Source organism: Quercus lobata, chromosome 3 (genome assembly GCF_001633185.2).
Source record: "Quercus lobata isolate SW786 chromosome 3, ValleyOak3.0 Primary Assembly, whole genome shotgun sequence".
Lineage (NCBI taxonomy): Eukaryota > Viridiplantae > Streptophyta > Magnoliopsida > Fagales > Fagaceae > Quercus > Quercus lobata.
In genome coordinates, this window is record NC_044906.1 from 27,591,585 (window position 1) to 27,606,592 (window position 15,008).

Consider the following 15,008-nt stretch of genomic DNA (forward strand, 5'->3'; position numbering starts at 1 on the left):
GTAGAAATTGTTGTTGTTGTTGATGTTGTTGAAGGAAAACTAAGGCAGCTTGGGGGTTTTGGAGGGCGAAACTGGGATTATTTAAAAGAGCTACCGGTGCAGCAAGAGGAGGAAGAGGCTGCTGTTGTTGTTGAGGCGGCTGTTGTGGTTGTTGCTGCAGCGGCTGAGAACCCCAGCCGCCAACGCCGACGCCGGCAGCAGCGGGGGGCCGACCCTTCCTCTCCCTCAGCTCAGTCACTCCGACCCTCCGTCTCCCTCAGCGCAGTCCTTCACTCCCACACTCTGACAGAACCGACACTCCTTCACGCCTCCCTCCCTCACTCACACACTCCCTCAGTCAATCAGGCAGAGTCTGTGACTTCAACGGCAAAAATAAATCTGGGCTTGAACGTAGGCAAAAATAAATCTGGGCTTAATTTTTTTTTTTTTTGGTTGGGCCACGAATTGGGCCCAATCCCTAAACGGGGCCCGGCTGGGGCGGGTCCGGGCCCAGGGAAAAAACCCGGTACCCTAAACGGGCCGGATTCGGGCCACGGGTCTTGCCCCGCGGGTCGGGTCCGGGTATGAAAAAAACCCGACCCGAACCCGACCCGTTGCCATTCCTACTTTTGTCAGACTTTGAGTTAACATTTCCCGGGAGTTATTTTCACTTTTCTGTGGGAACCAAAATAATACTGGTTTGATTTGATTTTGTATCAGTACTCAATATTCTCTTCAATTTTTAAATTTAAATACAAAAAAAAATGAATTCAATTTTCAGCCGTTAAAAACTTAAAGTTGATGGCCCCAACACCAACGGATCTTTATTAAAAATCAGACTTCATCTTTCTCTCTCTCTCACTCAAAAAACTTCTTCTTCCTCAGTGCTCTCCCTCACAAGTCAGTCTTTAAGGCTCTTTAGCCAACTTCTCTCTTTCGTCTGCAGTCTGCACTGATTTCTCTCCCTCTCTCTCCTCTGTGCTGATTTTTCTCTCTCACTCCTCAGCAAGAACGTTCTCTCTTCTCCTAGGTAAGATCGTTTTTTCTCTCTCTCGGTTGATTTGGGGTTGTGGATGTGGCTGTGGGTGGTGGATTTGGATGGTAGTATCTAGTGTGGGTTTTGATCTAACCCAACCACCTCCATACTTAAAGTGTTTTGCTTATATCTTTTTCTTCTTTTTTTTATGTAAAAAAAAAAAAAAAAAAAAGACTTTTTGAGTTAATCTAACCCAACCCACCTCCGTACTCAGATTTTGAACCCACTTTGATGATCTGGAGGACATGCCACTTCAAGATTGGCTTGTGAAAAACCTGTAGGATGGTCCTTTTGGTTGCCCTTCTCCCTATGTAAGTCTTGCAAATTCTTAAAGATTTGATATTTTTTTAGTTTCATGTATTATTCTTGTGAGATAGACCGAATCATGTGAAACACTTGTGGTCATTTTTTTGTTTCTCTAGATCTGTTACTTATGAAGAAGATCTCAAACTGTTAACCACAAAATACACAATTTTAACTTCTAAAAGTAAATGAATAAAAACACAGTCCAAAAAATCAAAATAAATTAAGAAGGCTTTTATTAAAGAGATTTAATTATGTATTTTTAGGAACATATGTCTTGAACATGCTTTGGTTAATGTGTGATGATGCATTAGTAATATACATAAATGTATCTTTTTTTGGGAACATATATCTTTAATATGTTTTTGTTTAAGTGTAACAGGAGAAAAAATTATGATGCAGTCATTTTACATGAATGTATTACAAAATTTTTTTTTTTAATAAAAAAATTTAGGGGGGCCATTAGCTAAAATTTATATGCAATTATTTTTTTTAATAAAAAAAATATTGGAGGGTGGGTGAGAGAGGATTTTCAGAACCCAAGGCCCTTATTTTCTACTTTTTTAAATACAGTTTTTGGTTGTGTGTGTGTGACCTGGTTGTAGACTTGTAGGCTGATATGGTATTGTAGTAGGATAGGAATTTTGGGTTTTTTTATTAAAACAGAAGAAAAGATCACAAGCTCTCTTCCTCCCCCCCCCCCCTTCCCTCAACCAGAAAAGCAGGGATAAATAGGCTACTAGCATAGCTGCAAACAACCAACCACATTATACCAAGACTAACGCACCTTCTACCACAAAACCAAAAACAATTTTAATGCAAGACTTGTACAAAAAAGCCAAGCAACAACTTCAACAAACAGTAATCTGCCACCTAGATTAGATGATTCCCCTAAATACAGAAAATGTGTTGTTCTAGATGGAGGAAATGACACCGTTAAGAGTGTTAGGGGTGTTTTTTAGTGCTGTTAATCATGGGCCATGCCACCACAGAACTGTCCAACAGCAATGCCCTCCTCATTGAGCAAAGTTCCAGTGAGCTCCTGCAGTCTGCAGAGCTCTACCAGTCTACCTTCTCTCCCATCAATAAGAGGATCCTCACCCTGATCAGTCTTCAAAGAAGCGGCCAATCTCTTCTGATCTCCCCCTTGATGGCCAACTATAACTATCTCAATTCCTCTAATTGTAGGAGACACCGCTTGGGAAAGGGGCACCTCACTACCATAATCCTCACCTCTAATGGGCTCAGGCTCAACCATAGGGGCTTTCCCCTTATCTAAGCGTGACGCATGGCTGCTACTTCCATTTCCTGGAGCCATGACTAATCTACACCAAAATTTAGGTAGAAAAAGTGAATCAAGTATAATACACCAAATTACGTGCATGCAAAAATCATCTCATTCCAAACAAAAATTTTCAAGATTTAATTAGGTCTAATCAACAAGGATTTGATTGTCCTAAATCAAAATCTACCCTCGGTTTTTAAATCAATGAGGAATTAATCTCTAAACCTTCACTTTTTTCCAGATTGAATTAGGTTTAATCAACAAGGATTTGGTTGTCCTAAATTAAAAGCTACCCATTGGTATCATAATCAATGAGCAATCGATCTTAATTCCTTAACATTTTTCCAGATTTAAGTAGGACTAATCAACACATACTTGGTTGTCCTATATTGAAATCTACCTCTCGGTTTGCTAATCGATGAGGAATTAATCTCTAAACGTTCACATTTTTCCAGATTGAATTAGGTTTAATCAACAAGGATTTGGTTGTCCTAAATTAAAAGCTACCCATTGGTATCATAATCAATGAGCAATCAATCTTAATACCTTAACATTTTTCCAGATTTAAGTAGGACTAATCAACACATATTTGGTTGTCCTAAAATACTTTTTCAAAAACCATGTGATTATCAGATCTTCCGGTCTGCGTGTGTGGGAGCAGCTCAAACAAAGACGAATCTGGTCTGGCCTTCTTGAAAACATTTTTCTAAAAACTAATGAATCTGCCTTTGAAAAGTATATTTTCAAAACCATGGGGTTCCCCCCCCCACCCAACAAGAAACAGCTTTTCAGACTCCATGGAATTTTAACTCTTGAAAATTCTTTTTTTTCCTTGAAACTTCTGGTTGCTTTGAACATAGTTCTCCAAAGTCCCCTAAATATTTTTCCCTTTGAAAAATAGATTTTTTTTCCCCACCAAAATCCATGGAACCCTTTGATAAGAAAATTATTTTTTCTCATAATTATATGGAACTTTTCCCTTTATTTTTTATAGATAATTCTCTATTCCACAATATTTATAAAATTTCTTTTTTTTTTTTTTTTTTTTTTATAAAAAGAGCTGTTCCAGAAGCTTTGAGGACCAAGAAAGAACTATTCTAGAACTAAAGACTTTTTTCTTGTAACTTCTCTTTTTGCTTGGCTGCCTTCATTGGGTTTTTATGCTTTTTCATCTCTTTTAGATTTCATTGATCATTGTACTCTTCACCTGATTGATGGTCTCTAGTATATGTCATGCATACATTTTTTTTTTCAATAAATTATGTTATTTATCAAAATAAATAAATAAAAGCTCCAAGATTGGTTTTCCTTGAAAAATTCCAAAACGATTTTCATAAATAAATCCTTTTAATAAATATCCAATTTATAAATTCCTAAAAGACATGTTTTCATCTTGAAATTCACTTGTTTTCCAAAAAAACAAACTTTTTGAAAATGCTTTTAAAAAATAGTGCTTTGTCCATGGCTTAAATCTTTTTAGACCATGGAGTACAAATTAATTTAATCCCCAATTTAATCTTTTTTTTTTCTTTTTTTTTTTTTTGGTCTTTTTGCATAAGAAAACACGTCGGAGAAATAATAGCAAAAATTAGGCTTGGTATACTATACTAAAGGAGCAAGATTAGATATATTGAAGAGCAAGGATTTCCTACAAACATGTATGCAGGAGTTGCTGCAGACAGTGTTATGTGGCAACTTATGAAGCTAACATCTGTCCTAAGTCATGTCCATGTCACATGACCAACCAATGTCACCAAATTTCCTTTACCACAATTGGCACCTAACCACAGCCCCAATCCAAGTAAAACAAAACAAAACCCCAATCATTTCTCTTTGCTGGTCCAGCCCTCTCTCTCTTTCTCACCTCACCACCATTTGTTGCCGCCGTCATTCCTTGGCGGTGATACCTCGGTCAGGTTGGCTCAACTCAGCAAAAACACTCTTTTCTCTCTCCATTTAGTCTTAAATCTCTTACAAATATAGGAAAACAAAAAATATTCTTTCTGGGTGTGGTTGACCCATGGTTTAATTGGAAAGTATATGTGGAATTCGTGGGTGGATTTAGCTGTAAATAATAGATTTGGATCAAATTTCATGTTTAGAACTAAAAATAAAAGAATTATTTTTGAGAAGTTTGGCTTGAAATGGGGACTGAGAGTACAAATGGGCAAGTTTGTTTCTTGTTTGAAAGACATTTGATTTTGTATGCCCAGAATTTTTTTTTTTTTTTTTTTTGGGAAGCATGGAGATGAAAAATTCAATATTTCTTTCGTTTTATTTGTTGTAAACCTTTAGCTTCAGTTTTATATGTGAAATTCTTTTCCTTGGTTGCTTCTTGCTTCATTCTAAAGCTCTAAATCCCTTGTGGCTTTGCAAATATAGAAAAAATGGTCTTTGTTGTTTTTGGTTATAATTTCTGATGTGGTCCACTTAGTAATCAGATATGAGTATTGTGCATGCACATTGCACATTGAGTCACGAATTTGCAGATCTGAAAATATTTCCTCTTTTCTTTTCTTTTTTTCCATTTTTGTAAGAGAGTAAGAGTAATTGGAGAGAGAATGGCTTAGTTGAGTTGAGCTCATTGATGGTGTTGCTGCCAAGGGATGGTGGCTGCGACGAACGGTGGTGGAGAGAGAGAGAGAGGGGGCTGGCCGGCAAAGAGAGAAATGGTTGGGGTTTTATTTTACTTGGGTTGGTTAAGAGAGAGAGGGCTAGTGGCCTGGTGTTGACTGTGGTTAAGTGAATTTGGTGACTTTGGCTGGTCATGTGACATGCACATGGTCCAGGACAGATGTTAGCTTCATAAGCTACCACATAACACTTTTTGCAGTAACTCCTGCAAACATGTTTGCAGGAAATCCTTGTCCTATATTGAATTCAACTGAAATTTGTTTCTCTTTCCTCTTTCCTTAGTAGTTTGAATAAAAGCATCTACATCATCTCAAATAATTTCTCTTTAAACATCAGAATGCCAACATTCTAGTTTCTTTTCAAATAGTGGATCATAGGAATAATTTGAAACAAGCTACCATCAAAAGATGGGTATCATGGGGTACTTAACACCTTCCCCTTAGCCCTTAGCTTACTAGGAAATCAAATCAATTAGAAATAGGTGACAAATCAAACCTTTAAAAAATCAACGGTTGGTAGTCGTTGCGATTGCCTGAAACTCCCCCCCCCCCCCCCCCCACGTGCTTGAGTCAACACCACAAGTATGTCAATCAGCCGAAGCCGACACTTGAGCCTTGTTAAGATGTTGAGAGGTTTAGGCTTTGGTTTCATCGGTTGTGCATTTATGAGTAGAATTCCTAGAGCCTTCAAGGAGTTGGGCGTCATTGGTCCCTATAGATCCATCCACACCATGGCCTTTAGCTGTTTAGCAACCCAGCGAGAGCTAACATAGGTTTTAGGGTTGGTCCATATGACTTTGCATTTCTAATTGGGGGCTTCAAAAATTCTTAAGGCAATGTGGACTAGGATCCAATAAAAATTGAAAATTCAAGTGGGTCTGCCTGATTCACAAGTGGCAGATTCAAAACGTTGGACTTAAAAGCAAATCAGGAAATGACGTTATTTGTAGAGGATTTATATTAGTCTATCATGGGCATGCTAAATTTTTTGTATAGGGTTTGTTGTACAATGGGTATTACCTTAGTTGCTTTGTGTATAGGTGTTTGAGGCTGGGTTTATGGCTTCTTTGTTAAAACCCTTATTGGACAATGCTTGCTCTTTTCTTCCATAACTTGTTCTTGGGCCTCTTGAATCTCCTTGTCCCTCTTTCCTCATTTGTTTTGCCAGCAAAACAAATGAACGCCACATATTAGACAACTTTCTTGCCATTTTCTTTCAATATCATCTACAAAAAAAACTACTATGTATGTGACCTTAAAAAAATCTAACATAAGATTATTTCGTTCTGCCAATTACTTAAACTTAGGTTGGAAATTAATAATTTGAAATTGAAAATTGAAGAAAAAGACTTGCTTATAGATATATAAAGGGTGACAATGACTTGCTTAATTAATTAAATTAGTTGGATATGACAACAAATTGCAGTGATTTTTTGTGAATTTATCTCTTAAATATATTATTTTTGTAAGTTTTTGTCAATAGTATTCTCTTAGATAAACAAAAATAGAAAGTGGAAGCATATTGGTGTATGTTTTGTTTTCTATGACTATAGTTAATATTTGAGCATATTGTAGGTTAAAATTTTTGCATTAATTTTGTTTTTGGATTTTTTATTGGGGCTGTTAAGCGTTAAGGTTTATAATGATTGAATTTCTATTGCATTACTTTATAATGATTGATTTCTATTGAGTTGGAGGACCCGGATAGTATATGCATAACTTCAATAAACTTCTCCTTCACTCTTTAAATTTAACTTCAACAAAATTTTTTTGAAGTTTTAAAAATTTTGCTAGAGTTAAATTTAGAAAGTGAAATCAACCACATATATAGGAGAAATATGTTAAAGTTACGCATACCAACCGGGTCCTCCAACTTAATAGTTATTAGGTTCAATCATTAGTTATGAAGTTAATAGGAATTCAATCATTACAAACCTTAACAGTCACAATAAAAAAAATCCAAAAAAAAAAAATGATACAAAAATATTAAATACAATATGTTTTAATATTAAGCATAGCCATAGAAAACAAAATATATACCAATATGCTTCCACTTTCTGGTATTATTTATCTAGAAGAATACCATTGATGAAAACTTGCAAAAAATAATAATATATTTAAGAGATACATTCACAAAATAAATGCAATTTGTTGCTAAATCCAATTAATAATTAAATAAGCAAGAATATTCATCTGCAAGTCTTCTTCATTATTAATTTCCAATCTAAGTTTAAGCACCTGCAAAACGAAATAATTATGTTAAGAGTATTTTTAGGTCTAATACAAAATATAGTAGGTTTTTTTTTTTTTTTTTTTAATTTTTTTTTTTAATGCGCAATAAGTAATAGTTCTATCAACTTGAAATACAACTCTAGAGCTCTAGACACTAGTGTTCTTTGAAGCTCTAGAGTTTTGTATAAGCTATCAACTTGTCAAGTTCTAGTTCCTGTATAGGCATTGAAAGAAGATGGTAGAAAAGTTGTCTACTATGTAGCAACTAAGGTAATATCCATTCTGCAACAAATCCTCTCTACACATGAGAGACTATATAAATCCTCTACAAAAGTTCAACAAATAACAACAACAATTCTTGATAAACATTAAAATGTTAAAATATTGCTTTGATGAAGTACATTTTTACCTCATCTTTTTTTTTTTTTAATCGAAGAGCAGTTTTTGACAAAATTATGTATGAGATTAGTGGCAAAAGTGTATTGGAGACTTGGGTTTTTGATAAGCTGTCTGAGAATAGTGACTGAGTGAGTTACAAATTCATAAATAGATTCCAGAGTGAAAAAAAATAATAATAAAAAAGAAAAAAGAAAAAAATAACAAACAAAACAAAACAAAACAAACAAACAAACAAACAAACAAGGCCACAAGCTAGGTCGCCCTGAACTTGGAACATAAGGGTACTAACCTGACCTTTTTTTTTTTTTTAAAGAAACCATGGAATTTCATGACCATTCAAATTATTTGATATAAAAATAACATAACATATTTTAATACCCATTCACACGCATTAGCAACAGTGACAGAACTAGGATTTCAGTTTAGGGGGGCAAGATTAAAAGAAAAAATATTCTAAATATGTTAATCAACAACAAATTAACAATAACAAAATAAATAAACAATTATAAATAAATGTAATTACAAGTATATGTTTTGTATCATTTAAATAAAGAAACAAAAATAACTAGTTCATAATTATTAACAATTAAAAGAAGAGAGTAATGTAAATACATAAAGTTTAGACATCTAATTGATTCATTAAAATAAACTTAAAAAATAGATTAATTTGATGGTCTTAAGAGTATAGTAAATAGTAAATACGTGTAAAATTATATATATATATGTATTTTTCACCATCTTAATTGATTCTTAAAATATGTAGAATTCAACATTTATTTATCTATCCTTTTAAGTATCTAAAATTTGAGTTTATAACAAAATTTTCATATTTTGAAACCGTTAAAAAGCCAAGAGATAGAGGAGAAGAAAAATATAATGAAGGGTTGGAGACTCTAGGTTTTTGGTACAATATAAGAAGATTAAATATTTTTAATAATATTTATTTATATATGAGACCCACTAATTCAATTGTATAATAAAAAAAGATTATCTTAAATTGTTCTTCGGTGTTAGGTAATTTAGCTTCATCCTATCTTATTCTAAAAAAGTAAAAAGTAAAAAGCTTCATCCTATTCCTATCTAAAAGACTAAACAATTTTAACTGCATTTCACTATTTGTTTAACTACTATTATGAATCTATGATATATATTCATTTATGAGACAAGCAAGAAATTCAAAAGCTTGAATGGCGACGGGTAAAAAACGTTACAAGTGGGATAGGATAAAAAATTTAGAAAAAATGATATGTTGGTTTGGTGGGTCAGGGAAGTTCATTTCCCTTATTTTTCGGCGTCTGTTAGACTGTTTCTTTTAAGGATTGCTTCTTTGTTTTTGTTTTTGTTTTTGTTTTTTTTTTTTTTTTTTTTTTTTTTTTTTTTTTTCTTCTATGTCAGAGGGGTCAATTGCTTAAGAATATCTGAATATATATCATAGTAATAGTACTCTGGGGCTGTTTTCACAGAGTCAGGGGGGGGCAATTGCCCCCCCTCGCCCCCTACTGCCTCTGCCCCTGATTAGCAAATATTGTTAATCCTGTCCTACAGTAAGTTTCATGATCCCAACACAAAGAAAAAGGGATCTTTATGAATAGTTAAAAATCTCAACCAAAATCCGCTTTCAAAACCAAAATAGATTTCTGTCATTCTATTTGAGGAAAAATAAATAAATTGAACAGGTGTGAATAGGTATTGAAATGTGCAAGATTTAAATAAATAAAAATCAGTGTTCAAGTTAAATAAATAAAAATCTTCTTCAAGTAAAAGCAGTGTTCAAGTTAAATAAATAAAAATCTTCTTCAACTAAAAGTGGTGTTTTACACCAGCCAATGAAAACATGTCATGTCCTTCTCCTTCAAGTTATATAACACATTCCTCTACTTTACTCTCTGTGACTGATTATTCACAATTTTTGTGTTTCATCTCTCTCCTCTCATAGACCTCACCCATCTTCTTCTTCTTTGGATTTTTCTCTCTGTTCCCTCTATAACTCTCTCTCTTGCCCTTTTTTTGTCCCTTTTCCATACCATCAAATACATTTCTTTCCTTCTCTTGTGGTACTCATCTTCCCTGCTGATCCATGCATCAACACAGTGGGCATTAAATCTGAAAGTTTCAGAGACAGAAAACAATGCTTCAAGTTGAAGGAAAAGAAAAGTAACACCAAAATGCAAGCTTCTGCCTAATCCAACAATGTTCAACTTGGGTCTTTTACAAGGCTTTCACAATATTCCTTAAACTAATCCAACAATGACAGAAACCCATATCTCAAATTTGCAACTTTTTACATAAACACGTCACATTTCACATCATAATCAAAAGAAAATTAACATCTAAAAGAGAAATCACAAATTCTACAAAGACTATCTTTTCCATGCTAAAATTTCACAATATAAAAAAAAATTGGAAAAGGGCTGTGATGATGCACTGAACCACCAGCCTCCTTTTGAACCCAATTAGCTCTGGTGCTCTTAGCTCTGCCATGGCCAGGTCCACAATGCATATTTGGTTTTGGTGGGGTTGAGAAGAAGGGGATAAATGTGGCAGGAAAGATGTGATTATTTTGCTTTTATTGAGCATAGAATGGAGGTAGATGAATCAGTGAAAGGGAAAGTTTGAGACTTTTTGAGTGTTTGATGATCTTTGATGATGATTATGAACACAAACTCTACTCTGGGTTGGCTGTGTTTTTGTGTGTGAGAGAGAGAATCAGTCACAGATAGTAAAGTTGTCTTTGAAAATTCAGAGAGTAAAGTAGAGAGAGTAACAGAGGGAGCGAAGAGAGAAAGAAAATCCAAAGAAGAAGAAGATGGGGAGGTTTGTGAGAGGACGGATGAAACACAAGAATTGTGAATAATCAGTCACAGATAGTAAAGTTGTCTTTGAAAACTCAGAGAGTAAAGTAGAGAGAGTAACAGAGGGAACGAAGAGAGAAAGAAAATCCAAAGAAGAAGAAGATGGGGAGGTTTGTGAGAGGACGGATGAAACATAAGAATAGTAGAGGAATGTATTATATAACTTGAAGGAGAAGGACGTGGCATGTTTTCATTGGCCAGCTCCAGACCGAATTTAAACTCTGGTTTTAAGCAATCAATTTTCACATTTAAATTTTTGGGGAGCCCCAGACATGTCCAATGTTATGAGCACTAAACATAAGTGGATTTCTTGATTAGTTTATTCCATAAAATCCATTCCTTTTCATTTCGTTCACGACTTGTTAACATCTCAACTTGCATGCAATGTTAATCAAAATATTATTGTTGACAATGTTTGAAATAACTTAATTGAATTTTGTAAGTAATTAATAATTTAAATAAAATTTAAAATAGTGATAATTATCACCTTTTTGTTGTTGTTGACATTTCTGATAGTTAGGAAAGGAGAGATCTGAATTCTGAAGTTGAGATACAAATTAGTGATAAAATTATCTTAATATCTTTTTCTTTTTCTTTTTTAATTTTGAAAGGATGACTTAAAATCTTATACATCCAATAAATTAGGCAGGGGAAATAACTCTTGCACACACCAACACGGGAATTTCAGTGTGTGTAATAACCAATGCTCTAGTTAGAGACATCGCTCTCAAACCAGCCAACTCAGCAACTACAAAAGCCCACCAGTGAACCTTTTTATCCTACTCTACTCCTTTTCCCTTGCTGTTCAAAAAACCCCATGCCCACCTCATCAATTCACTCCTTTCCCATTCCTCACCTCCTTCCCCAAAACAACCCTGATCATAACCTGCTGGACATCCCAACCCAGTAAAAGGCTCACCTCTAAAAACCATAAGAAATCATCATATGGTACCTCCAGAAGGTCAATTCTCAAGAAAACCTTTAACCAGGAGTAAGTTATGTTCACTGCACCCGTCTCACAGTCTTCAACCCATGACTTTACCTTACATGTTCTTACCAACTTTGTCAGTGAATCAAATCAAGTTTATCTTCTTGGACATGTTTTGATATTCAATTTTCTTTCCTTAAAATTATGTCTTTTGCAATCAATTTCTTTTCTTGTTAGTATTACATCTCCTTTTGCACTTCATTAGATTCCTAGGAAGAGATTAAGCTAGATGAAAACTGTGAATTATACTGTATGGCAGGTATATTAGGATGTTGCATGTAAAACCAGAAGAATTATCTTTTTATTTCTATAAATTCTTTACTCCTCGTACTTATTAAAAAATATCCTCCTGGTGTTTTCACTGAAATATCAATAGAAGCAAAAAGTAAGGGTGAGTTTGGTTTAGTTTTTTGAAACTAGGTTTTTTGAAAAAGTGGAGTTTTTAAAAAGTGCGGTATGAAACTGAGTTTTTTGTAAAAGCCGAGTGTTTGGTAAAAATTGTTAAAAAAGTGCTTTTTGAAAAAGCTGAGAGTTTGGCTAGCACCTATAAAAGTGGTAGTTTGAATAGTAAATTACCAAAAAGGACAATGTATATATAAAGGAGTTTATTTCATACTTAAATCAATATTGTGAAATTATTTTTTTTTCGCCAATATTAGCTAATAATAACCTACTGCTTGATTTATTGTGAAAGTATTGTGAAAACATTTGTGATAAAAATTGATACTGATTTTAATTTAAAAGTACTATTAAAATTTTTTTTTTTTTCTAATAAGAATTTTTTTTTTACCAATATTAACTAATAATAACTTATCACTTAAAATTTATTGTAAAAGTATTATGAAAATATTGTGATAGCATTTCCTTCTTTTTTTCCTTTTTTTTCTCCTCCACACTCGAACCATATTTCCTTCTTTTTTCCTTTTTTCCCCCCCCCTCCCTCTTTTTTTCTCCTCCACACGTAACCCTACTATCTTTTCTGTTTTTTTCCCTCTTTCTTTTTTTTTTTTCCCTATCAACTCCCCAAACTCCAGAACGCTTCCTTCCTCCTTTTTTTTTTTTTTTTTTTTCCCTTTTCCTCTTAGCAACTTCATCTATAAACCCCACGCACTTCCCCTACGCCTTTACTGCACAATAAAGTGCTTGCAAGAACTCATCCGTCCTCTGGAGAGACTCTTCAACTTCTTCTCCAAACCTCCATAATCCATCCATCGGACCACCGCAAGATGGGTACAAACTCCATTTGAAAGATTTTGCTATATTCTGATTTTTTTTTTTTTGAGGAATCCAAATTTGTAAAGGGATTGATTTTTTTTTTTTTTTTTTTTTTTTTTTTTTTTTTTTTTTTTCCTTAGCTGATTTGGGAATTTGTTATAGATTTTTTTGTGTTTAGATTTGGAAATTTGTTATTGAATTGAACTTGGGCTAGATGCTATTTTTTTGGGGTCTTTGTAGCAATTAAATTATCAAAGGGTTCTGCCGTTCTGGGGCTGCTAACACAGTGGGCAATTTGGGAAATAGTCGGTGGCTTTCCAACGGTAATGTTTAAAAGCCCTTTGACTTTTGCAAAAGCAGCTGAGAGCTGCCTTCCCGTTTAAGTGCTCTTTCTTCACAAATTCAAAACGTAGCTTTTTAGAGAAAGCAACTTTTAAATCTTGCCAAACGCACTTCTAATTTTTTTGGTTTCAAAATGCCCGTTTCAGCTTCCAAAAGCTGAAACAAACGGGCACTAGGTATGCCTAAAAATGTCTTATTTTCTCATGCACCTTGACCATTTTCTTATGTTTACTCCTGTTTTTAGGAATTCCACTTAGTTCTTGGTAATTAAACCATTGTTAGTTTATTTGGATACTGGAAAATAAATTGTTAAAAAATATGAGTTCCTGTTGGGTGGTGAGTGGTGACTCTTTTCTAATTCATTGTATATTCTTCACTATATACAACAAATAACGTCTATTGAATGAATAAATTTCTACCTTTCAAAGAAGGGAAAATACCATATCAGTAATTTTTTTCCAAGATATATATATATATATATATATATATATACACGAGTGTCTCTCAGTAGACTAACTTTCTAGTGCTTCAGTTCAGTGATGACAATCATGTTCTCAGAGTTTCTTGCAATATTTTACTATTTTAGGAGAATTGTGGTTTGGGAGGAAGAATGGGAACCAGAATGATTGGCCCTCAGCCATTAATATTTGACCATGCAGCACAGTTCTTAAGGCCCAGTTTGGATGGAGAGGGTGGGAGGGAGGGAGTAGTGGGAAGCAGCACAGTTCTTTAGGACTTGAGCATGCAATGATGATTACGATTAGTATTTATCATCTTAAAAGAAAACTTAGCTTGACTTCATAAGACATTGCATATGTCAAAATGTGTTATGATTTGTATGAGTTTTCAATTTTAAAATATGCTATGATTCCTTTTTCAGGAGCCAAAAAAAATAAATAAATAAGAACTTAGCCCATGCGCTACTAGTTTTAGCCCTTTGCTTCTGCTGTTGTGCCCATGTCATAGCTAATAAATTGTTTCACACTTTGTGGCAGACTTGCATGATTAATGTGGTGAGACCTTGCAGGATATATGGATGTCGCACTTGAGTGAGAATGAAAAAAAAATAGAAACTCAGGGACCTTGCAGGATATAAGTAAACTTGATATATGGATGTTGCACACTTGCACCTGAGTAAAAAAAAAAAAAACTCGGGCAGTTGGATGCAATTGTCATTGCACAAAATGGTAATTCAGTGCCTCTATAATTACTTGTTAAGTTTACTTTTACCTTGCTACAGTAACTTCACAGTATTTGAAGATTTTAATCTTTTATTGTACTTGTTATTGCATAACAAGGCTTGGAAAATACTGAATTTCTATGTGCACCGTTTCCGTTCCAAGAAAATTAGAATTGAAACACGTTAGAATTCTCAGTTGTCAATAAATATGTATAATAGAGTTGGCTTCTGCTATGGCAAGAAAAATATCTGATTATGCTTGTCTTTATTAAAACTGCTCCATGGTTTGCTATTTGGATACCTTTTCTCATCTTCTAGCTCAGATCTCTCTTACCAGAAAATGGTCCGCCTAGAGGATGCTACCCCATTTGATTACTAATGTAGGATAATCTAAGTCCAACGGAGAGGAGCCATTAGTCAATTTTTTGTTTAGTCTGTTGCTAACTTGCTGTTACAAGACTGGTATTTGATCTCTCTATTTTATGTTTTATTTATTATTATGCTTTGAAGCATTGTAAGAGGTCTTGTGACTAAAACGTGACTTTTAATGAAAGGATTTAATTG

At 34.1% G+C, this 15,008-nt stretch overlaps 1 long non-coding RNA gene across 2 annotated transcripts; it reads left to right on the top strand.

Moving 5' to 3' along the window:
• Window positions 1-818: 818 nt before the first annotated feature.
• On the top strand, window positions 819-14,742 carry LOC115982217. Of its 2 annotated transcripts, none has more exons than XR_004089554.1 (3): window positions 819-1,009; window positions 1,230-1,326; window positions 14,260-14,742. It is a non-coding gene; the product is annotated as an uncharacterized LOC115982217 (long non-coding RNA). The 2 variants fall into 2 exon arrangements; XR_004089555.1 differs by lacking the exon at window positions 14,260-14,742 and adding an exon at window positions 13,851-13,948.
• The last annotated feature ends 266 nt before the right edge of the window (window positions 14,743-15,008 follow it).